The sequence below is a fragment of the Apis florea genome, unplaced genomic scaffold, assembly GCF_048593485.1.
Source record: "Apis florea isolate Af1SG1 unplaced genomic scaffold, ASM4859348v1 contig_2293_pilon, whole genome shotgun sequence".
Classification (NCBI taxonomy): domain Eukaryota; kingdom Metazoa; phylum Arthropoda; class Insecta; order Hymenoptera; family Apidae; genus Apis; species Apis florea.
The window spans coordinates 6,031,256-6,054,373 of record NW_028256554.1 but is presented as its reverse complement, the minus strand read 5'-3'; the positions used below and the strand labels follow the sequence as shown (position 1 = coordinate 6,054,373).

General features: G+C 41.3%; 1 protein-coding gene, 1 long non-coding RNA gene and 1 pseudogene across 3 annotated transcripts in view; 2 read left to right on the top strand and 1 right to left on the bottom strand.

Annotated features, from left to right (window-relative positions):
• LOC100867094 (uncharacterized) overlaps nucleotides 1-23,118 on the top strand; it is a 405,878-nt gene that overhangs the window by 78,599 nt on the left and 304,161 nt on the right. The window lies entirely within an intron of this gene.
• The window catches only part of LOC100864671 (uncharacterized), a 339,885-nt gene that overhangs the window by 292,858 nt on the left and 23,909 nt on the right, over nucleotides 1-23,118 (bottom strand). The window lies entirely within an intron of this gene.
• Nucleotides 15,122-16,129, top strand: LOC147658273 (uncharacterized; annotated as a pseudogene).

Below are 23,118 nucleotides of genomic sequence, written 5' to 3'. Positions count from 1 at the left end.
GTAGTTTTTATTGAGTTAAAACACGAAGAGAGAATATAGAATCGAATGTACCTCGCCGATATATACGATCACGGTCCTCCGAATTATAAACAAATATAAAAATTTCGAAGACGCACAATTGACATCAAAGATAAAAAAAAACTTGCCGATTAAATATACAAAAAAATAACAATTTCGATTTCTGATATTTAAATTAAGCATACAAATTGTCCATGCATATTATAAACGACGTTAAAAAGGAAAAATTCTCGCGCAATTTCTCTGAACGAAGTCACATTACGAAGGAAATATTACAGAAGACCATACGCGCGAGTACCTTTTTATCATCCACATTTTTCAAGGCTCAATCGCAAAGTGGCTGTTCGCTTCGTAGCCTCTTTTTTTTTTTTTTTTTACCGCCCCTATTGCACACCCGTGACGCGATTCCTCTCGTGAAATTTTATGAACAGAGGCGCAGCTTTTATGAACCTTAAGCTCGATGAATAATACGAAGACGAAAGGAGGAGGGGAGGGTTTGCTTCGCCCTTTTCCTTAAGTAGACAAGGGCTCGCGACCCTGCGATGACATACACGCTAGAACGCCCACCCCGGAATGCCCTTCCATCCCTTTTTCTCCTTTTCTACCGGATGACTCATCGCGCGAAAAGCCCGTGGAAAACGTTCTCGAGCACTGGGCTCCCGACAATGAGACGAAAAAGGGTGTTTTTCTTGCGATTATGCGGTCCATTTGTCTGCGCCTTTCGACTCGGATGTCTTCGCGTCCATCGATCCGACTTAACGCATCGAAAAATCCATTTGCGGGTAGTGGACCGTGTGTTGACTCAATCGCGATTGCGGTCTTCTTCTTTTTTTCCTTCCAAGACAGAAAGGAAAAGTTGAAAGCACAAATCGTTACTCTGAGATAGAATTTTTACAACATGTTTTAATCTTAATAAAGAAGTTGATATTTCGTTTTAATTGTTATCTGTATATAAATAAAATTATGTATAAAAATAAAAGGAAAGAACGATTTACACGATGAATTGAAATATTCACGTATCTGTCGAATAGACTCGTGATCGAGATCCCACCCTACAGCCTCAAATAGGCCTTTCTCCTTAGAACATTAGTCAGACATTCTTGCGTAACCCACCTATGCAGTAGATTCAGACGCATGTTCAATCATTCCTGCCTCGTCTCGTGTTCCCCTCCACTGAGATATCGGCTGTTCGATATCATTTCCATCGATATATATATATATACGTATGTCCGGCTATTAGTTACCGATTACTCGAGTAACAATTAAACCGAAGGGTGGAGGCATCGATGGCGTGTCCTAATTGAAATATACGAGCCCGTATATAGTAATGTTCCAATTACCACCACCCGGGCAAAGTTCCTTAATTAGAACCATCTGACCCGGGAAACTATTATCGGAATAAGGAGGAAAGGTATTCGAATCGATACTCAATTTTCTGAAAACGGGGCGGCGAAAATTGGGACGAACGGATCGAATAAATTTACGCCGCGTCCTTGCCTTGCCTCTCTTTCTCTCTCTCCCTCTCCCCTCCCCAACGCCATTTCCCACGTTGGAATTTCGAGTTTAACGTGGGCGTGCGTGTCGCGTGTCCTCAGCCTTCCGTGTGCCCGGGTCACAATTACGAACGTGGATTCGTGACTGCGAATACGACTCCACGCTGGGTATGGGCACCACGCGCGGCTGATGAATAGTCGCGATGAGTCATGAGGCTGCGTAGGGACCCTGCCTTCCACGTCCCGTTTCGACGAATCGACTTAAACGGTTGGAGCGGCGCGATTCGGTGGAAACGGCGTGGATTTATATTTGCAAGAGGCGTGATAAGAGGCGAAGATTCGACGAATTTGGATCGATTTAGCTGTTCCAAAGCAGAGTGTCGAGTGTTGGTATTCGGCGAGCGATGGCAAAGCTGTTGATCGAAATTAGCAGGGTACATAAGGCGTTCTATAGCTTATTGTGCCACGTCCAATAGCCACAGGGTGTTGGAGATATACATTAGATGCTGGTCGCCTAACAGTGCAACGCCAAGGGGAATGAAATAATTAATGGAGCGGATATTTATATTAATGGTGAAAAGATGGGGAACTAATGGATTTGAAATTTCTTTCAGAAGTGTCGCTGTAGAAATTGGAATGTCGAGAGCAACAACTTGCGTGAATATAGCGTTCAAATCAGATAGAATTCCGAACGTGTTGCATCCGCTTCTCTCTGTCGGATAGTTGGACCGCAACTCGTGGCTCGTCGCGGTTGCCTCGCATTAAACAGGGAAGAGAGCGATGGATCGATTGATATAGGATTAATAATGACGGGGAGCGAGCATCAATCTTGCCGCGTTTAATCTGGTCGCGAGGAAATTGATGGCCTTCTTTCAATTAGCTACCAACGGCTGGAAAGCTCGATGACCGCGGCCGATATTTGTTTTCGTTGCTTCCTGCGGATCACCGCGGTTACATTTATTTGTTTTCATAGAATCGTGGATAGATATTCCCCGCACCGGGAATCTAATAACGTTTTTGATCATCTGTTTTGGGAGATCATTGATCCGGATGTGTTCATCAGAGAGGGTCGAATTATTTGTAGAAATCTCCGTTTCATCTTGTTTGATAAATACCAAATATTATAATAATTATAACAATTAACAATAAGATAAAATGATCTTTTATGTAAATCGAAAAAAATTAATTTCGAGCTGATTTTGTTACCTTTCACTCGTTAATTGAGTATTTAAAAAAAATTATAATCAACTTTAGACTTTTCAACAAGCATATACGAGGAGAAACATGGGCGAACTAATTGCTAAATCGATATTCTTGCTCGTTAACTGGTTAGATAAGAAATAGGGGCACGCGTTTTCGACAGTGCAATATTATACAAGGAGCAAAGGAAAATCATGACTGGTATCGGTGTTGGAAATTCATTACGTTAATGGGTTGTCGCTTGTCGCGTTACCAGAACCGATATAATCGTTCATTGTCACACGGATATCCCGTCTAACAATCTCTAAAGGAATTATTATTATATTTACAAAAATTCGGGGAAAATTTTCTATCGATTCGATTTTCGATCGAACAGAAAGTTTTATTTTCGTTTTTTAAGAGTATTTTATTTCAGTTACAAGAGTAGTTTAGCTACTCTATCGATCGAAAGACGATCCTAAATGACGAGCCCCGGCGCGAATTCGTTTAATCGACGTGATTGCACTTATGTCACCAACGAATTTGGCTCTCCCTCCCCACACATTTCCTCCTTCTTCCTTCCTATTCTCGTTGACGCGGACACGATTTATGGGGCGCGATCATAAAAGATGTTCATAGCCGAATGACGTCGGCGGAAGCTCATGGAAATGCGCTGTCGTAAAAGTCCTCTTAATAAGCTCAACCGGACCTAGAAAATTCCTGAACGATCGGTTTATCGGCCTTGCTTCTACACGTGAAATTTCGTTTACGATCGAGAGAGAGAGAGAGAGATTGAAGAAATTGCTATTCGTTCGTGTCGATCGTCGTTATTTCGAGAAATGTTATTTAATCGTTGACAATCTTTATTTCAATTTCAAATTCGGATCGAATCCGAATTTCACGGACGATGAAAATATTTCGTTCCCTCTTTCTTCGTAATTCAAACTTCAACAATTGTGTACAATTTCTATAATTTCCAAGATATCGCGAGAACATACGGAAGCGTATAATTTACAATGATTAACGGGCAATGTAAGGTTGGGTCGTGGAGGATCGACAATCGAGCGAGCACGCGATCAAAGTGAGAAACTGGTTGCACCGATCCAGATCAAATGTAAATTGAATGGCATTTGGCGGTGTTTGTCGCGGCACAAGAGCCGCGATCATATTGTCCATGCTCGAAAGCCAGCCCTCGAGTGGGTACACGCGGTGGCGTGCGTGTTTACACGCTCATAATAAATGCGTGCATGGATATGCGTGTTCGTGGCCCTCGAAAGTGTTTACGAGGGACGTTGTACCGTGCAGTTGTACGGCCGGGACCGTGTATGCACGTACACGGCTTTGAATCAAAGATAGAGGATGGAGATTGCAATTTAGAGCAGGCGCTGGAATAAATACGCGCTCGGTTAATGATATAATTATTTCTTCTATTATCAGGAGGCGCGTTTTATTTCTATTTCCTTCTCGTTTCTATTTGCGCAGTTACGAAATATCTCTTTTTTTTTTTTAATATTTCCCCTCTAGTATATTTCGACTCGTATTAAAATATAATGTAAAGTAAATATCTGTTATTACTATTAATTTTTTTATTACGTTTTAACATTAAAATAATAATAAAATTCATATTTTCATACACGTAAAAAAGAAAAAAAGAAAAATAGGTTCGTTTTATCCTGTAATAATACTTTGAACGTTTATACGAAAATTTTATTCGTAAAACTTATAGCATCGTTCCTCCTTAAATATCTCATTTTGAATACAAAAACGAAAAAATTCACTTTCTCTTTTTGGAAAACTGATCAAACAGAGAGAGAGAGAGAGAGAGAGAGAAAGTAATGAATCTCGTGTAATACGAAATGATTCATAACACGGAACTAGTTAATCGAGAGTTTTCGGAAAAGGTTAATTCGACGAGCAATTCGAGTTCGAAGACGATCCGTTTGGACAGCTTCTGTAACGCGGGGAATTCGCTGGATCTTGGAAAGTTATGCGAGATATTTGATCGAACGCTTTGATCAACGATAACAAGAGAATCTCGATGATCTATCCGCGGTCGACTTTGTCACATGGCCCTTTGAAACTCGAATCGAATCGAGCCTCGAAGAGAGTCACGATTATTATAAGGGAAGTTGGGATGGCTTTGTGGATGGATTTGCATTTTCGATATTGGCACACGAGAGACGTTATTGTTACTTTTATTTTCTTTTCTCATTGTTTCTTTTGTTGATATGCTCGGTATTAACGAGACAAAAACGAACTTTTCGATTGTTATTCAAAAATTGATCGGTTATTGTGAATCGGACAATTTTCAGGATAAAATTTTCTGATACGAATCTCATTTTCAAAAGGACAATGGTATACACGATATAACGTAATATCTTGTGATTTCTACGTTCTCGTCATTTTCGAATTGTCATCGAATTGTAGGGACAAGCAAAACGTTTCGAAAGAGGGATTCGGACAATACAGCAAAGGAGCCCTACAGCCTCTTTTAACGAACGTTAATTAACGTTATGGTTATGGCACTCCATAGTGATGTCGGAAGGATAGCCACGGCGAATGAAATTCCCTTTGTGACCCGAAAGCCCGATATTGCTCAGCTTAATCACGCTTAAATACGCCAGCTCGTCACGGCCGCCACTGTGTCCAATACCCTCCTCTCTCGAAATATCACTGGTGGTGAACGATATCGCCACTCTTCCTTTCTCCCTTTCTCCCCTTTCTCTCTCTCTCTCTCTCTCTCTCTCTCTCTCTCTCTCTCTCTCTTGGACCGAGATATCGATATCTCGCGTATTATTATTAATCAGTCAATTAGCATTTTCCATTAGCCGTACGGACACGTGATGTTTCCATGCATACGTGGCTCGTTTTCTTCGACGGACTATCGATTGTAAATGTAAAAAGCGTCAGCGACGAAGCTTTGCTTCTGCTCATAAAATATCTTATCGTGTTTGTTATACAAGCGTGTCAAAATAACACGATCGTATGAACATTTGGATTTTGTTTTTCGTGTAAAATTTTTCTAGCAATTTTATTTGTTCCTCGAAAAGTTAAGCAGTAGTTGTATATCATATATGACAGTGAAAATGTACAAATTTATAAACAATTAATTGGACAGTTTATATTAATTGGATAGGAGATTTATTTCTTCTTAGCTACGAGAACGTATATATCGAGAACACTTGTTCTCGTCGCAACGTGTTGTCGTGTTTTTCGTATTTTCTTCGATATTCGCTGCAACTTTCATTGTTTTCAACAGAAACTTTAACAAAAGATATACCAAGAAGCAAAGCGTGATAAATTCATTTAATAAATTAACGAGAGAGGAGAAAAAATTCGAAACAAAACGTTCGAAACAAAAAAATATCAAATTTTGTTGGCAGAGAAGCACAACGTAGAACCGTGATGTTTCGCAGAATTTCTCGACTTGCTCGACCTTCTCTTCCCTCCGATTTTAATTTTCCACGGGCTTCGAGAAATCGCGCGGTTTTACAGCCGCAGCGAGTGAAGAGGTTCGGGGGAGAGATGGCTTAACGAAGAACCCTTCTTTGCGTAGGTGCTCGAGAAGAAGTCGAGGGTGATCCTCGAGCGCGAGGGAAGGACGCCAACAAACTGGCGTAATAGTTGGGGAGGCTAAAATACAATGTGCACGCGTGTGAGAAATTTTACGCTTAACCCTTTCGACAATTTTGGCATAACCCAATTTTTTTATTTCCATCATTTCAACTAACAACGTGAACCTTCGAGATTAAATCGAAACCAGATGTGTCGAATAATCCAGTAATTTTGTAATTATAAAATCGAGAATTGAAAATCTTTGACAAATTTTATTAAATTCAGTCTTAAACCGATCGACATAACGAGATATTACAAATATTCCCAAACAGAGTTAAAGCGTGCAGGAAGCGTGAAAATTCACAAAAGTCGAATTTTCTCTTTATCCAGCGAGATTATTTCTCGATGTTTTTCGTTTTTAAGCGCAGCTGTATCGGTTAATAAACGAGAGTAGCTCGCGTCGAGAGGAGAGCGTAGAAAGGATCGATAGAAGAAAGGGATCCATTCGATCGGGGAATACGCGTGCGAGGGGGTGTACAACGAACGCGTACTCTGCATTGCGGTTTTCGTTCTTTCTCAGCGGACGAAATCGCGTGGCCAATCGTAGGCGGCCATAAACAGTCATTGACAGTGCGTGGTCGTTCGGTAAATCGGTTTCCATCCGACCGCAAAAGCGATTCCTATTAAACCGCCCTTCCTCACACGCGTTTCGGCCTAGGCTAACTGATCAATGCGATCCTCTCTGCCATCCTCCTCGTTAATCTTCCTTTTTTTCTCTCCCTTTCCCGTCAATCGATACTTTTTCTCCTTTTTTTTTTTTTTTTGTATCATTGATTTCATTCGAAGAGATTTTTACCAACGTAGAATAGTTCGATAAGAAATTAAATTTCGTTTAAGTCTCGTTTGAAACGCGTTGATACATTAATTTCGGAGGAGATGGAATATTTCTTTCCTCCAACGTTACGCAATTTCTTCGAATTCCAGCTCACGTTCTCGCAGCAACGTCCAGATTCTTGCATAATGATCGTGCACGTTTATCATTCGATCCATAATCGATCGAACGAAATTGCGTCACTTTATATTCACCGTTTAAATAACAAAAGCGAGCGAAACAAGGGATCTTTAATAGGACTCGCGTACACGGGTTAACGAAGTAAGGATCGACGATGGTTAACAGCACAAATTTCGTTCCATCATCGCTGCCCTCTTTCATGCAGATTTCCCCCCGCGGAGAATGTCAAGACTTGTGCGCATGCATATTTCATACGGCATCTCCATAACCGATTAATCTTGGCCGGAGGAGCCTTTCCGCAAGAGTTTCTCGATGCTTCACAATCCCATGGAAAACACTTTCGATCGTTTCCTAGACGTAAATCGTTGGTTGGTCGAGAGGTGGAGCGTGGAGAAAGTAGCGGAAAGAAGAAAGAGAGGAGGAGGAGGGGGTCTCTCTTTCACTTCATCCGGTTCAATCCGCTCTCTTCATCCCTCTGTATTTCTTCCTCTCCCCGCTCTCCTTCCACGCGGAAGAGCCATCCTTTTGTGCGTGCGGAATTAGTTTCCTCTTACCAGACTGGCTGGTAGCCATTTCGTCCTCCTCCTCCTCCTTCTTCTTCTCTTCCCGGTTTACTCGTCGTCGCCGTGCTCAACGCGGGCGACGTCATCGTCCACGTTATTTGCCGGACGATGGGGGGAAAAGTTAGGACCGCTTTGAACGCGCGAACCCTCGTTTCTCGACCAGTGGAAACACCAGGAAACTGTGTCTCTCAATGCCCATTCCATCCTTGGATACCGGTTCCCTAATGCTCTTCCGCTTACAATCTCTCTCTCTTTCTCCTCGCGCTTCTCGTCGATTTAGCGGTGTTTGAACTTGCCGGTAGTTCAATTAAGGGATAGAATCTCGTCGGAGAAACTTTAGTCCGCTTGGGAGGGGGAAAGTCCTCCGCTTTTACCTGCTGCGCGTTCTTTTTAAATCAGCGTCACGAGCTTCTTTCTAAGAGAGAAACGTGACGTGGTAGGTGGTATTTTCAAGTACATCTTGTGTTATAATAATACGAGTAGAGAATCGTAGGTGAGCGTGGAAGACATACGAACGAACGATGAATGCTTGAATTTATTATTACATTTTCGTAATTTCGCGCAGGAGCTTCCCGGCGGAGCGGGGAGCACGAATGGAATTTTTCAAATTAATAATTTTCGAGGGGTTTGTATCAACGAATTCCAGGCAGACAGTTTTTTTCTATGTGAAAAATTTCTAGGAACTTGGATTTTCACAAGTTTTTATGGAAAATAAATGGAGCGGCGGGAACAGCGAGGTTTTTCATCGCGCTGTTGGAGGAAAGTTGGCAAACGATGCCGCGTAAAAATCTCTCTCGGCCGAGAAAAATCTCTTGGCCCGGCTACACAATAGCTATACAGCCGTGGATCCTCGAAACTATTTCGTTATTTCGGAATATTATCTCCTAATTAAAACTTGAGGAGGCTCCTATCCCTTCCCTCGACAATTATTCCATTTCGATCGTCGAGAAACATCACAGTTATGCGAGGATAATATCTTCCTTCATGTTGTCGTAATTTCGCTAGGTAGATAACGAAGACGATCAAAGTTCTCGAGGATAAAGGCGGTCCGTAAACACTCTTCACGCGTAACTCATTTACCAAGCTAATTAAAAGCGATTCAAAATGTTTCCTCCTCCTCCTTTTCCGGGATTAGAGATAATTTTCGACCATTTTCCTGTTAGAAAACGTTGCAATTATTGGATACTTTTTTACCCAAAACTTGTTCTTGTTCGAGAGTTATCAGTTTCTATTATGAAATTCATCGTTCGTCGTCGACACGATTCGAAGTTTGGGTCAAAGTTATACATAAGTGTAAATAAGTTCGGGGAATCCGCAGGTTGGCAGTTTTCTGAGAATACAACGAATACAATAACGATTATTTCTGTTATTTGATGCTGGGATCCGTTATTTATTTATTATATCGTATGTTTATCCGCCTCGGGAAGACTTGATGCGCGCATACGCGATTCCTGCGGGATCGATACTCCTAGCGCTCCAGGCTCGTCACAACCGAAGGCACGAGATTCCCGAGAAAATTGAAAACTTGCGCAAGCTTTTGCGTTTCAAGTGGGCAAAGCCGGCGCCAATTTGTTTAACGATCCTCAATTATATCGGAAATTAATATTACATGCATCGATACGGAATTTTAAAGTGCACACAATAAGCGAACAAATACGAATAAATACAGGTATGAATTTAATGGTAAAAATTTCTTTTGATCGTTTTCTCATAATTTTCTATTTTTTCTTTGTTTTGAAAAACTGACACGAGAGCAGAATCACACAAGTATGAATTCTTTCTATTTAATTTAAAACGTTGAAATGTTGTTTGGACGAGCAAATCGATAAAAATCTTCCTTCGACAGAGATAAAGAAGATTCTATAATCTTAATATTTGGAGTGTGTCGCGATATTATTCGTTAATAGCCGATTTTACATCGTTAAAATGAATATTCAGGATAATTAATTCCACTTATTGTTTTCATCCTTTCGCACCCTTGTCAGGGACAGTTGATCTCCCCGACTTTCTCGCAAACAATCGAAAGTCACGGGAATTGATCTCACCTCGCGGTGATGGACTTGCATGTTTGGCGAAAGAGGTCCATGCCTGCTAATGACAGCAGTTAAGACGGCTGTTAAGACGGTCGTTAAGTGGTTACAATGTATAACAGGTCTTGCAGCGTTACGTCGAGTACCTACGTCTTTCCCACGGCTGGCTAAGTAGTCGGTGCACCAAGTGTCTTCGAAGTGGATAAATTACCCTGTTGGCTGCGATCGCGAAATTAGGTAAAGCGGAGGGATCGGGAATCGGATGGAAATCACCTGTAATCTTCTCGAAGAAGAAGAAGATTTTTATCTCCTCTTGTCTCGATCATTTTCAAAAGATCTTTTTAGAAAAAATCTCGGGGGCATTTACATTTATATATTTCGAATAGAAATTGAATTCTGAAATGATCGAAGTAATTTTTTTTCTTCCACGGTGTTTAAATTTATCGATTATGCTAATCTCTTCTAGCGTTCCAGTTTCTTTTCTGATAATTATATTTTACTTCTTCTATCCTGTTTCTCCCTCCGATCACGTAATCCCAACGCTATCGCCTATCGATTCTTAGAATTTTCCTCTATTAGAATGGATTTTGTTACTTGGCACACCCGATATGTATGAATGTAGAGTCACGTATTTCGTGACCGACCAGGTGAATAACGTTCGGTAATATGATAACGTTGTCACCGATAATGTCGCCTCTCGTTTTTTCGTTCAATGTTATTTTTATCGTAAGATTTTATCGTGGCCTGCTTTCGCAGACGAAACGCAGGATAATACGGTGTTAAAATTAGCGAATATCGGCCACCCATTAACGTGATCTCGGATCTTCGTGTTATTGGTGCGAAATATGATTTTCAAGCAAATCATTCCATTGTGAAATTTAAAAATCTGAGACGAGGATGCGAAGAAACATATACATATATATATATAAATTTTGTTGTGAAAAATAGATATTAATATAAATTATACTTTATTTCTTCGCCGTATCAAAAGTCTAAAATTTTTCAAAATTTGTCGGAATTCTCTGTAAAAATTTGAATCGACAAGATAAATTGGGTAAAATGGGTAATTCGAACGAAGTGCATCGACCCCAAGATTTAGAAAATTGCCCCCTTTCCTTTATTTATACGGATTAGAATTGAGGTGTGAATCGTGCGCATAAGAACAAGTTGTATCTTTGGATAAGGAACACACTTCCATTCTTGTTTTCGCGCTTGGAGCTCGTTCTTCCCGTTCATTCAGCCATTTACATACTTATTCACAGGCGCCATTCATTCGCGTGGCGGGACGTTGTGTTTTAAAATTATCTGTGCGTCAACTGATTGACGTGAACTACATCTCGAGGCGAGAGGATTTACTCGAAGCGCAAATAAATAGAGGCGCTAAGAAACGTAAAGCTTTTCCTCGCGACAATTTTGACAAAAAAGAACACTTTTCCCTATATTTAAATATAGTTTTATTTTCAAATTCTCGAAACGAAATCGATCAAAAACTTTATTATCTAATTTTTAATTCCTTCCAAAATTCTATTCATTTCGTTATTTTCATTTCATATTTAAACTATAATCAGATGGAGAAAAATGACATTGCAACGTTGATAAACATAAAATTTCTACTATTCTATTTTTAATAAAGCCATTAAAATACGCGGTTATTCGAAATATGACGAGCGAGATGCAATAAAACTTCTTCCCAAGTTCGTGGACAGTGCGTTTCGACTCGATCGGCGCACAACTTAATCTTGGTGCGTAGACGCACGGAGCGAGGGGCGTGATTCGAATTGGAATTAGCGATCGGCGCTTGCGATGCAGCCTCATTCGCTCGAAAGACCGAGATTGCTGGCAGGCTTCGTGTCCCATCGAGTTTACCGTTCCCGTGCGCGTCGGCTTCGTTTTCCATCGCAACGTTTTAAGCGCAATCGATACGAGATAAATACCAATCGGCGCATACAAATCTCGAGAGTCTTACGCGTAAACAAGCAGTTAATAGCGAACACTTTGAGACGGAGAAAAGAAAAGAAAAAACGTGAGTTCGTTTCATCTTAGAACGATTGCACGATTTGAAAGATTTTGGAGATCATCATATTTGTTTCAAACATTTGCATTTATTCGTTGCTTTCGAGATATTTAGATATTTATTATTATAAAATAAATAATATTTCCAGATTACGCAAGATTGTTACAGAATTTTATTTATTTTGATATCGCCGAAGAAACTAATCAATGAGCTTGGATTTTTTTCGAGTTTAAATCTTTCTTATCGATGTTGTAGTAGATAAACGTCGATTGAAGATTCGATTCGATGATTAATTTGAACTGACAGACATAAGCTTCGTGAAAATATATGATGAAATACATTTATAGTACATCCGTTTTACCAATTTAATGACAACTTTTCTGGCAACTTGAAAGAATTACACTTTTATTTCGAATTTGATTGGAAGTCAAATTAAGCCAAAGATCGAGATACTTCTAACGCTTGATCGCAACCGCTATGGTCTCTCTTACCGGTAATCGTAAGCTCGATCGCGCGGGTAAATCGAATCACGTAGAGGATAAGAGCTGGTATTATGCGGAGTCGATATCGTGACGCGGTAATGAAGTGTCTTTTCCCCCCACTTTGGAAAATTTTAACCTCCTCGAGGTTACCGATATCTCGGTTTTCCTCTCGAGTCGAACGTCATTGCTGCAATCGATTCGTATCGTTTTACGGAATACAATTCCCGGATAAAACCGCGTAAAAAGAAGACCGACCTTTCGCACGAACGAGCCTGGAGGAATTTTCAGACGTTGACGAGAATCGAATCCATCGAATGTGAAACGTTATACACTTATTCTCCTTTGCGAGAAATCTTCCCCTTGGCACGATTCGTTTGCAATTTAATTTTCGTCCGTCGTTCGTTCTTTCTCATCAGCAATCGAGGGTAATAATATTTCGTTTCGTTTCGAGATTACGAGCTTGTCAAGTCGTGTTGCAAAGAACACGGCTTGATTATTCTGTATTAGTCATAAAGAGATCTAGTAACATCATAACGTGTAGTATGTCGTTACAATGCAACTTTGATTCCATGAAGACTAAACCGCAATAGTCATAACAAGAACCGCTCGCGCTTTGCACCGAACGTGCACCGCATTTGCCGCGAACAATAAGTCGAACAACACTAAAAATCCGATCCGCATCGTCCCTGCATTCCAAATGAATCATCAAACAGATTATATGCAAATCGTGCTTAAAATAATTCCAGCATTCAACGTTGACCGGTCTCAAATTGTTGAAACGGTTGAAAAGAATTCTCCTTTCCATTGCATTCTTGGAACACTTCCACGATTTCGACCTAGTAAAATTAATCGTTCAATCATCGGTATTCGGGGCATTAAACTATTCTCTTCTTCTTCGACTTCAACCAGATTCGCAAGCAAACGCGTATAGTCTCGCGAACTTGGTGTAAACATGAACTCGAGAGCCATGTATACACACATCGTGACACGTGTACTTCGATACAAACATCGATCACCGCTCGACGATGTCGGCAAATTCTCCGCAACTTACCCATATATTTCCTTACAAGCGTATAAACGAACAAACGGTTGATACGAAACATTTTCTCCAAAAAAAAAATCTTAATCATTCAGGTATATCAAGATCTACTTCCCTTTCCAGTAGATCGTTTCCAATCGTTTCGAAATAAAAAAAATTTCCATCTCCTTCTCCAACATCCTCAGATCCTCGGATACGTACGTAGGTCAGATGGAAACGCGGCTTAACGTTCGTTCGAGCGTACGCACATACGTTTGGATCGCGTTCCCACACGTAGAACAGGTCGCGAACAGTGTATACTCGTCCGAGTGTATACACACCGCGCGGAGAAGCGGCCATTTTGGACGAAATCCGGGATGTGGAACGCTGCTGTCGTATTCCTCCTCGTGCTTGGAGCCGGTGTACGCGCGCCAGGTCTCTTCGCAGCGCCCATTAAACCGACCCTTTCAAGTGCTTCGAGCATGTTCCACGCGCGCGCGTATGTGTGTGTGTGTGTATGCGAACACTAGGCTGGAAGAAGCGAGCGGAACACCAGTCTACCTCCACCAACGTCGCAGAACGGAACAGAGAAATTCTCGTGTTCTTTCCTCTCTCCGTTCTTCGTTCCTTTTCCTCGTGCGTTTCCATTTTCACGGCGAATCTTTCGGCAACCGATCGGTTAATCCTTTCGCTACGAGTGACTTCTTCGCCGCATCGTGCACAGTGCTCGAGATCGTCAGAGGCCGCATTCACGTCTCACCGCGATTCGAGTTGTTTTGACGGTGTTTATTGAAAAAAAAAAAAATTGATGATAGAAAATATCGTTGCTATTTTTCAGAAAAAGATATTCGATGCGCGATAACTCCAATCGCTCGTCATGTCGTACGATACGTGGCAGAGCTACTATATTCGGTCGGAGTATCTCGGTAGCATCTTATGCAGAGCAGCTATAGTCGACCGTAGTATCAATGGCATCTTATGCAGAGCAATTATAGTCGACTATAGTATCTCAATGATATTTTATTTAGAGCGATTATATTCGGTCGTAGTATCTCAGTAGCATCTTATGCAGAGCAATTATAGTTGATCGTAGTATCTCAATGGCATCTTATGCAGAGTCGCCAATAATATTTTATACAATGCAACTATAGTCGGCTATAATATCATGGCGTCTTGTGCAGAGCAATTATAGTCGACTGTAGTATCTCAATGGTATCTTATTCGAAGCAATTATAGTCGATTGTAGTATCTCAATGGTATCTTATTCAAAGCAACTATATTCGGTCGTAGTATCTCAGTAGCATCTAATGCAGAGCAACTATAGTCGACCGTATCTCAATGGCATCTTATGCAGAGTAGCTAATAGTATCTCAGTGGCATCTTATGCAAAGTGACTCTAGTCAGTAGTAGTATCTCGATGGTATCTTAGGCAGAGCGGCTCGTAGTATTTCGTAGCATCTTATGCAAAATAACTATAATCGACTGTAATATCTCAGTGGCATGATCAGAGCAATTATAGTCGCCTATAGTATCAATGGTATCTTATGCAGAGCAATTATAGTCGATCGTAATATCTCAGTTGCATCTTATGCAGAGCGACTATAGTCGCCCATAGTATCTCAGTGGTGTTTTATACAGAGCGACTATAATCGTTCATAGTATCTTATGCAGAGCAACTATAGTAGTGAAAAGATTAATCGAGTCGGTTATCCGCGCGGATGGATGTTCTGCAAGAGGAATTGGGGCTCGAGTTAAGGATGGCAAAGTTGATCGATGATGAAAATGAACGTAGATCGTGACAAGTTTGATAGAGAGAGGAAGAGAGAAAAAGAAATTGCATCAATTATTATACATGCGGAGCAATTGGGGATTGTTCGTTATTTGGCAGAATTTATGTATAATCGGTGGAAAGATGCGAGTTTCGCGAGTCTGTGAGGAAGCGAGGAGGTTCTGTGGAATCCGAAGTATCATGGGAAGAACAAAAGAAGCGATAGTTGGCAACGATTGTCGGTGATTATTAAAAACCGGTGGCTGCGTTGGAATGCGAAAGAAAAATGGACGCTATTCTTTGTTCCTTTAGAAGGGAGAGAGTTAAGATGAGGAAGATTAGTGAAATGGCCGAGGGAGGTAGGTAGAAGGGAAGATATTTAATCCTTTAAAAATGGTTTGATTTGGCCGTGTTCCACCGGAGTAGAGGATAGGTTTATCTTACGATTTAAGCCCTGACAGGCATCTACATAGGTCGATTAAATTTTCTTCATCGAGAAAGATGCCTTTCGTTCGAAAAACTCTTCTTATACTCGTTTTCTTTGAATCTTGACCATCATATGAAAGAAAACGAAAAGGGAAACACACAGTTCAAACTTAAATAAGTAAAAATCAGCAAATATTAAACTCGGTTGTTTCGTAGAGTTTTTCGAATTATCGACTTTATTACAATTATTACGATTTCTCTTGGCCAACTATCCAAGACGAATTTAGAAAGAAATTTTGAAAATGCGCGATAATAATTCATAGTCCAAACACGGTAATCGGAACGAGCAACTCACGAATCCTCCGAAGTGTGCAAACTGGAATCAGAGAGAAACGATTTGAAGGGCAGTGGAAACACCTAACGAAGACGAATATTACAGATTACGGGAATGGCGAACAAGTTGAAACGTTACTCGGCTCATACTCGAAGCGCGGTTCAACACGCGATAAGCGTTGTTCTCTTCAAAGCCGACATGGGCCATTACAACGGGTTTAATTTCAACAGGCACTAGGATTTAATTTCTGTGAACGAACAAACCAATTGGAACGCGCTCCACCGCGTTTGGTTGCAACAAAAATCACCAAAATCAGAACTTTAGAAATCAAGGGACTTGGAGAACGAGAGCGGGATATTTAATTAGCGTCCCGTCGTATTTGACCGTTCGATAATGTTTGACGAATCGTTTGTCGCGACGATTCGATTCGATCGTTTCGTTCTTTCTGCAAATCGTTTACTTGTCTATTGTGAGTGAGATTGATTGAAATTTCGATTGATTCTATTCGCTTTGGAAAAGCGAAGCTTGAGCTTGGAACAAGATAGATATTGAATTTTCACTGGAATTTATTCTAAAAGTATTTTATACTTATAACATGTGGTATATTATTAGAAACGAGATTAATTATTATTACAAAATTTGATGATCATTGGATGTAAATAATCAACAAATTGAACTGAATTTGCAACGAAAGAGATACATTTGTTTGTTTGTTTGTCATCCTCGATTTAGCGATCGTTTTTGCGCGGATTTAAGCTCGAGCAATTTCAATCGAGGACGGCGCAGGTGTGCCACAGGAAACTGTCGCTGATGTATCCTGTTGAAGTTCGACTATTGATCAATGAACTTCTCGTAAATAAAGAGCAATCTTCGTTAAAGGGGAAACTTTTATTTTCGTTTCTTTTCAATTCCCTTTGATCGGGCAAATTAAAATATTAAATTTACTCTTCAAAACTCATGTCGATTTTTCTTTTAAAGAAGAACAGGAACGGAGAAAATCAACGAATCGAACATCAAACCGTGAATATCGAATTCCATGGAAAAGTTTATCGAAAAAAAGAAATTCTCTTCGAAACTTTTATCAATCGCAGTCAAGCGTGATCTGATTTAATTGCTGGTTATCCTTCTATAAAGGATCGGTTTGAAACTATCGAGTTTGTAACCGAGCTCGGTAACCCTTTTCGCATTTACATGATATTGAATCTGGGATAAAGTCGACATTGGACGAGATTCGATGGTATGTTACGTGTGGCCAATTTTTCCTGACATTCGCCCAATATCGGCCCCAATATGAAAACGACTATCGAGATACTGGGATCAAAGGAATACGGGTCACCAAGAAATTTTCAACGTTCATAATCCATGGAAATAGGTGTGTGCCTCGCAATTAGACGTGGCTTCGAGGGATTACACTTTCGCTCGATATCCTCTTTATATAGAGCCGCTTTATTAAAGTTGCCAAGCTCCTCTCCCAGCAAGAAGCTGGATTTCAACGAATCCAAAATGCTGAAAAGATACGTATCGTTGTTGAAAATAGGAACGCCATTGGATTCGCTACGTGAATGGAGGAGTTTCGAATAGACGAGATGTCATCGATATTTGTCGCTCGCTGCTTCCCAAGCAAAAAAAGTTTCAAAGATTTTCTTACGCAAATTTTTCTTCGTTAATGTAACCTTTCAAAGTTTCCTCTCGACGGGTATACTTACGTTTTACGACCGAAGTGAATAGAGTTTTCTATTTCTATTACTCTGCTTCTCTGCTTCATACTTTATATATACAACGATTCACACTCTTTCCGCTCTCTGTCTTTCTATCGCTCGGTTTTCATGTTGGAGAAAGAACACAGTGAAAGAATTCCTTTGCACGTGAAATCTATTTCAAAGAATTATGAATCTGTTTCGTTATATTAAGTTATGAGCAAACTTTTACAAATATCACATATACGTATATATATAATCATTTTTAAAATCGGCCTCTTCAAAATACAATTCCATTAATCCCTTCCAACACCTATTATCATCGTTTCGAAGTCGAAAGTTTTTATCACCAACGCCACTAACAATAAGCTCGCGATTGGCGCGGTCGTAGCGGGCGATAATTAAAGGCCACGGGGGTCAGTTTACCATCGAAGTTTATAACCGCCACTGGATTCAAGCCACCCCCATGCGCGCCCATTTACCTGTATCAATCGCCATATTCGACTGGTCGGGAAACGTGTTTCGATTGGCCCGATTTGGGATCGTGTCGTTGTGCGCTATGTGTGTGTGTCGTTGTTCTCTCGCGAAATTGGAACGTTTCACCGCGGCGGGGCCATTGCAATTTTCATCGATACGATCTGACCATCGACCGTGAAGCCGGGCCCGTTTCCTGTCCGGAATCGTCGAACCGATTTCGACCGATCGGCCGAGGCACGTGCTCCCGTCGTTCTCGCCCTTCCTATACCTTCGTTTCTCGTATTTTTTTTTCTTTTTTTTCATTTTATCCAGACTCTTTCAGATCTCTGCTTATTCTGCCTAATTCCTCGACCGTGGATCGACTCGTTATTGCCTGTTTGCACTCCGAATCTTGGCGTTTTCCTTTCTTTCTAACCACTTCCACTCGTGTAAACTTCACTTTTTATTCTTCCTTGAATCTGACCATTTTATTCGAAGGATGAATAAGGATTGTGTAATGGTCGGATCGATGAGCAATTTTAAAGGATTAGTCGAACGTTTCAATTAAGAGGGAAAATTTTTAGTTTTGAACGAATGCAATTCTAGGCATTCATCCACAGGAAGTTAATTATTGAGGATAAAAATCGTCCTTATTGCCAATTCGCGTGTGTTTCTCGGTCAGAATGATCGACAGAACGATGTTCTTCCAATTCGGAATCACGAGTACCATGATGATCCGGTGTCACGCAGGTTAATCTTAATTCCATGAAATCGGACGATGCGGTGGATAAGTGCGGTGTCGAGGCGTCAAGCGAGTAATAAACGCGATAGCGATCGCACGCGAGAGTAGACTTAACGAGGCAGTCACCGGTTCACGGAAAGTAGAAAAACCGAAACCTGACCCGTTGCACTTTCTAAACCTTGGACTCGTTTCGAGATCCGCTCGTGAAATGATGCACAACTGGTTGGGATCGAGCGATATCGCGATCCATCATTGATCCGTCGCGAATATCCATCCATAAATGTTACAATAAATTTTCATAAGATCAGCATCGAGGGAAATAATATTTTTCCTAATATTAACATACGAATAAATAGCGTATGAACGTATAAATATATATTATTATTTATTAGAATTTAAGAAGGAATATTCTCTACATTCCGCCAGGATCTCAGAGCGAAGATAATCTCTTTCGATGAGAAGCTTCGCGAGTGAAAGCTCGGAGTAACAGTTTTCATAGTGACCGTATTTCTGCGAGGATCGTTTCGCTCGCACGCACATTATTCGATCTCTGACCGCAGACCACTTGCTTTCTCCGTTCCTGATAACGAACAGTTATTCTTTTCAATTATTCACCGGCCGGACGTGAAAGGATGCTCGAGGATTCTGAGATGCAATTAGGAAGACCCTCGACAACCGACATTAATTAAAAGTATTTGCCGCTTGCTCCATTGAATCGTTGAAAACTCTTCTCTCTCTCTCTCTCTCTCTCTCTCTCTCTCTCTCTCTTGTTCTATTCTATTTTTCTTCCTCCTTCTCTCCCCTCCTTTTCTTCATTTATTTTTCGGCTATTCCGCATGAACGGAGAAGGAGAAGGCAATCTCGTTAGCGAAGACAAATATAATGAGCTGGCTCGAGGCAATATCAAAGAAATTTTCCGACCTTCGACGTATGCTAATTGCGCGCTCGTTCTATCCAATGCGTGGACAGTTCAATTGTTTCGCGAGTGCGTCACGATTTTGATCGAAACGGAATCGTGATTCCTTCCTACGATTGAAATTATCCTTTAAGCTAAGCGGAAAAAGCGTTCCATCTCGATCGATATTATTTATTCCCATCGTATACGATTCGATCTCGCAAATGTCCCCGTATCTCTAAATCACCCACGGTTATCGCTCTCATCAATCGTCATCCGGCTTTCACGTGCGATAAAGAAGCTCGATTTATCTCCCCAACGACAAAATCCTGGCGATAAATCCGAAATATCGGTCAACCGTTCACCGCAAAACACCGACTACAATGCAAATCGTAATTAATACCCCGCTTAATACGCAGCTTTTCAACCCCTCCTCCCCCTCATTGCACTCTGAATTTTCCTCGAGGACGCGCGCTATTTAATTTAATATCGCATTGAATCGATAACAGGCGGTCCACGAGCGAAAAAATACGGAGAAGACGAGGAGTGCAATTAAGTTGCCTCGTTCAAAAACGAGTTATGCGCGTGGAGCGACGTTGACGAAATTCAACACGTGGAATTTAAACATACGATTATTATTAAAATTCTGCCGTTCCCTCGTTACGAGGTACACCTGGATAATCGACGTGTGGACGATTTGAAGCACGAAGCACTCGTGTACTTCCGGCCGTGGAGGGATCGAGGAGCTCCCCTTTCCTCGAGATATGATGATAATTTCGTTGCCCCAGTTCCCCGCTGATAGACGCTTGCCGCGTCTCGATGAATTTTTATGCAATTTCAGCGGTTACCGGCCTGCATGAAATTAATCTCGGGGAAGGGAAGCGTTGGAAGGAGGTTGGAGTAGAATTTATAAATAAATTGTTTCCGTTAACACGTCTCGGGGAATGGTGTCTCAATTATTATATTCGACGTCGAATATTATTATTATTATTTCGTCGTGGGAAGAGATGAGTTATTTGAGTTGATTAATTATTTTAAAGGATGCGATCTTAAAAAAAAAAAAAAAATACGGTTTAAGGAACAGGGGTGGATTTAATGGAAAATGGATTTAACGGTTGGCTTGACGAAGGTGCGAGTAAACAGTAGCAGGGCATTAAATTGCCATCCACTGTACACGTACAAATTAGCTCTTGCACCTTCAATTTTATCATCTTCCCAGTGGAGATAATAAGCAAGTAATTTCATACTTTGGCTTCCATTAGCGTCAGCGCTCGAACGAAGTGTTCCGCGTTGGAATTGCGCTCGAATTACGCCGCCTGCGTTTCATTCGTAAATTCGACATATACGAATTTCTTCACGTAACCACGAAATTTCCAATTTCGCGATGAATCGTCTCTCGTGAATCGAACGAAACGAAAGGAGAACAGCGAGTCGATTCTTTCCTTCCGGATTCATTAAAACGGACAACGAAAATCGAGGAAAAAGTCGACGGAATTGGAGGGAAGCTGGCAACTCGTTAACAAGAGAGGCATGGCAAGCGAGGCAATAAACTCGACCTCTCGAACGACCAGACGACAAGTTAATCGTTGCACCGCCGACTTAGCTCGAACGAGCACGACGACTCGTCTTCGAAAGAGACTACGGAAGGGAGAAAGTGAGTTCGTTAATTTGCTTGCACGCGACAACCGTGGTGTACGACAGTTCCGGTGTAACAAGCGCGCAATGACAGACATCACGGTTCATTTTGTTTCGCGATCGGATATCAGGATATCTAGCCTGTTAAACGTTCGTCTCGAGATCTGCCGTCTATCGTGTTTCACATCGTGTTGGAAAAAACTAACAGCTTTTATTAAAAAATATTATATAAATCAAGTTAAATTGTCCCCATTCAAGCTTGCACAACAAGTTGTTTCTTCAATTGCTCGAGCTTTCTAGAAAATTGCTTAACGTTAGAAAAGTGATTTTACCGCATCTCTGCTGATAAAAATAAGAAAAAAAGAGAGAGAGAGAAGTATTATCGTCAGAACCCGTTAATTTACGTCAATCCATAAAATGTACGCTGTTCCCTAATTGAAATCACGAGAGATGTAACGACAGTTCGAAAAAATCATTACAGCTTGGAACGGTACAACGGATCCTTAAAGAAAAGGACACAACTGTGCAACTTTCACTTTTAAATATCCAATCGATCGAAGATCATTTCACGGTTATAATACCTATTGCCAATCAATTACGTCTTTCCAATCAATATAAAAGACAACGTTTTCAATCTCCACTCGAAAGATTGATTCCGATCCGTTCAGCTTTCACTCCCAGAGATGCCCAGAGAGCCTTGCATGGACGGACACACGAGATTTTCAACCGAGATGTCCAACCGACCGAGGCTCGTTTCCTCCTTGGACGGTCAGGTGACGAAGCGAAGCCCTTAGCCTTTTATAGCCACCAGCTGCTCCCACGAACGAGCTACCCGCACGAAACCCTTGCCCTCGAAGGGATGAACCCCCTCTTCTGTCAGATCAAAATGGAGAATTCGCAGATGCGCATGCATTATGCAATCGAACACGAGCGCAAAATACAACCCCGTTTCGACCGGATTCGTAACTATAAATATAGACGGCAGGACGACAAAAAGGATCCCGCGGAGCGCCAAAGCGAGCTTGGAACGCGGCGAGCCATATTTGGTCCTGGCGGACCAGTTTCTTCTATTCTTCTATCGCTTGGTCGCGCTCGCTTGCCCCCTCATTTCTCTTCCCCCCGATTTTACGGGGATCAGAAATCGCGTTTTCGAAAATGCAAGAACGAAGGGAGAGGAGGGAGGACGTCGTCTTATATAACATTTCATTGGCGTGCATTGAAATGTGTAACGAGGATCGGATGGAACTTTTTATATATCTCTCGTTTAGATTTATCAGGAATTTTTTTTATCGACAAGTTATACGGATTATAAAAGTGGTAGTGGATAGGAAAGGTAGTGTCACGTCCTTTTTTTACGATGTATTGAAATGTACACACGAGGAAGGGACGGATTTCAGGAGGAAACAAGAAATTTTCGATCGCGAATCTGGTTCGCGAATGATTGATTCGCGATTGAACGCTACTCGACGACCCGTCTGCTTTTCCATCAAACAGCATCGGACATTTTGTTTCCATTCGATCGCGTCACCTACGAACACGATAAACCAATTTGCGGCAGAATTCGTCGCGATTGCGAAGAGGGGGTGGGGAGGGGAGAGTTATCGCTTTCTCCGTTGCATCGTCGAATGTTCTCTTCTGCGCGTAATCTTGTTGCACGTTTTGAAAGGGGATTTCGTTTTGTATCTCACGATCCTCGACGAGTCGAGGGCGCACGGTTCATCCCTCTTGTACCCCGTGTTTATCGGTGAACGCGTGTATGATTCGACCGAAAGGGGTTGAATATTTTTTTCGGGGGTCCACC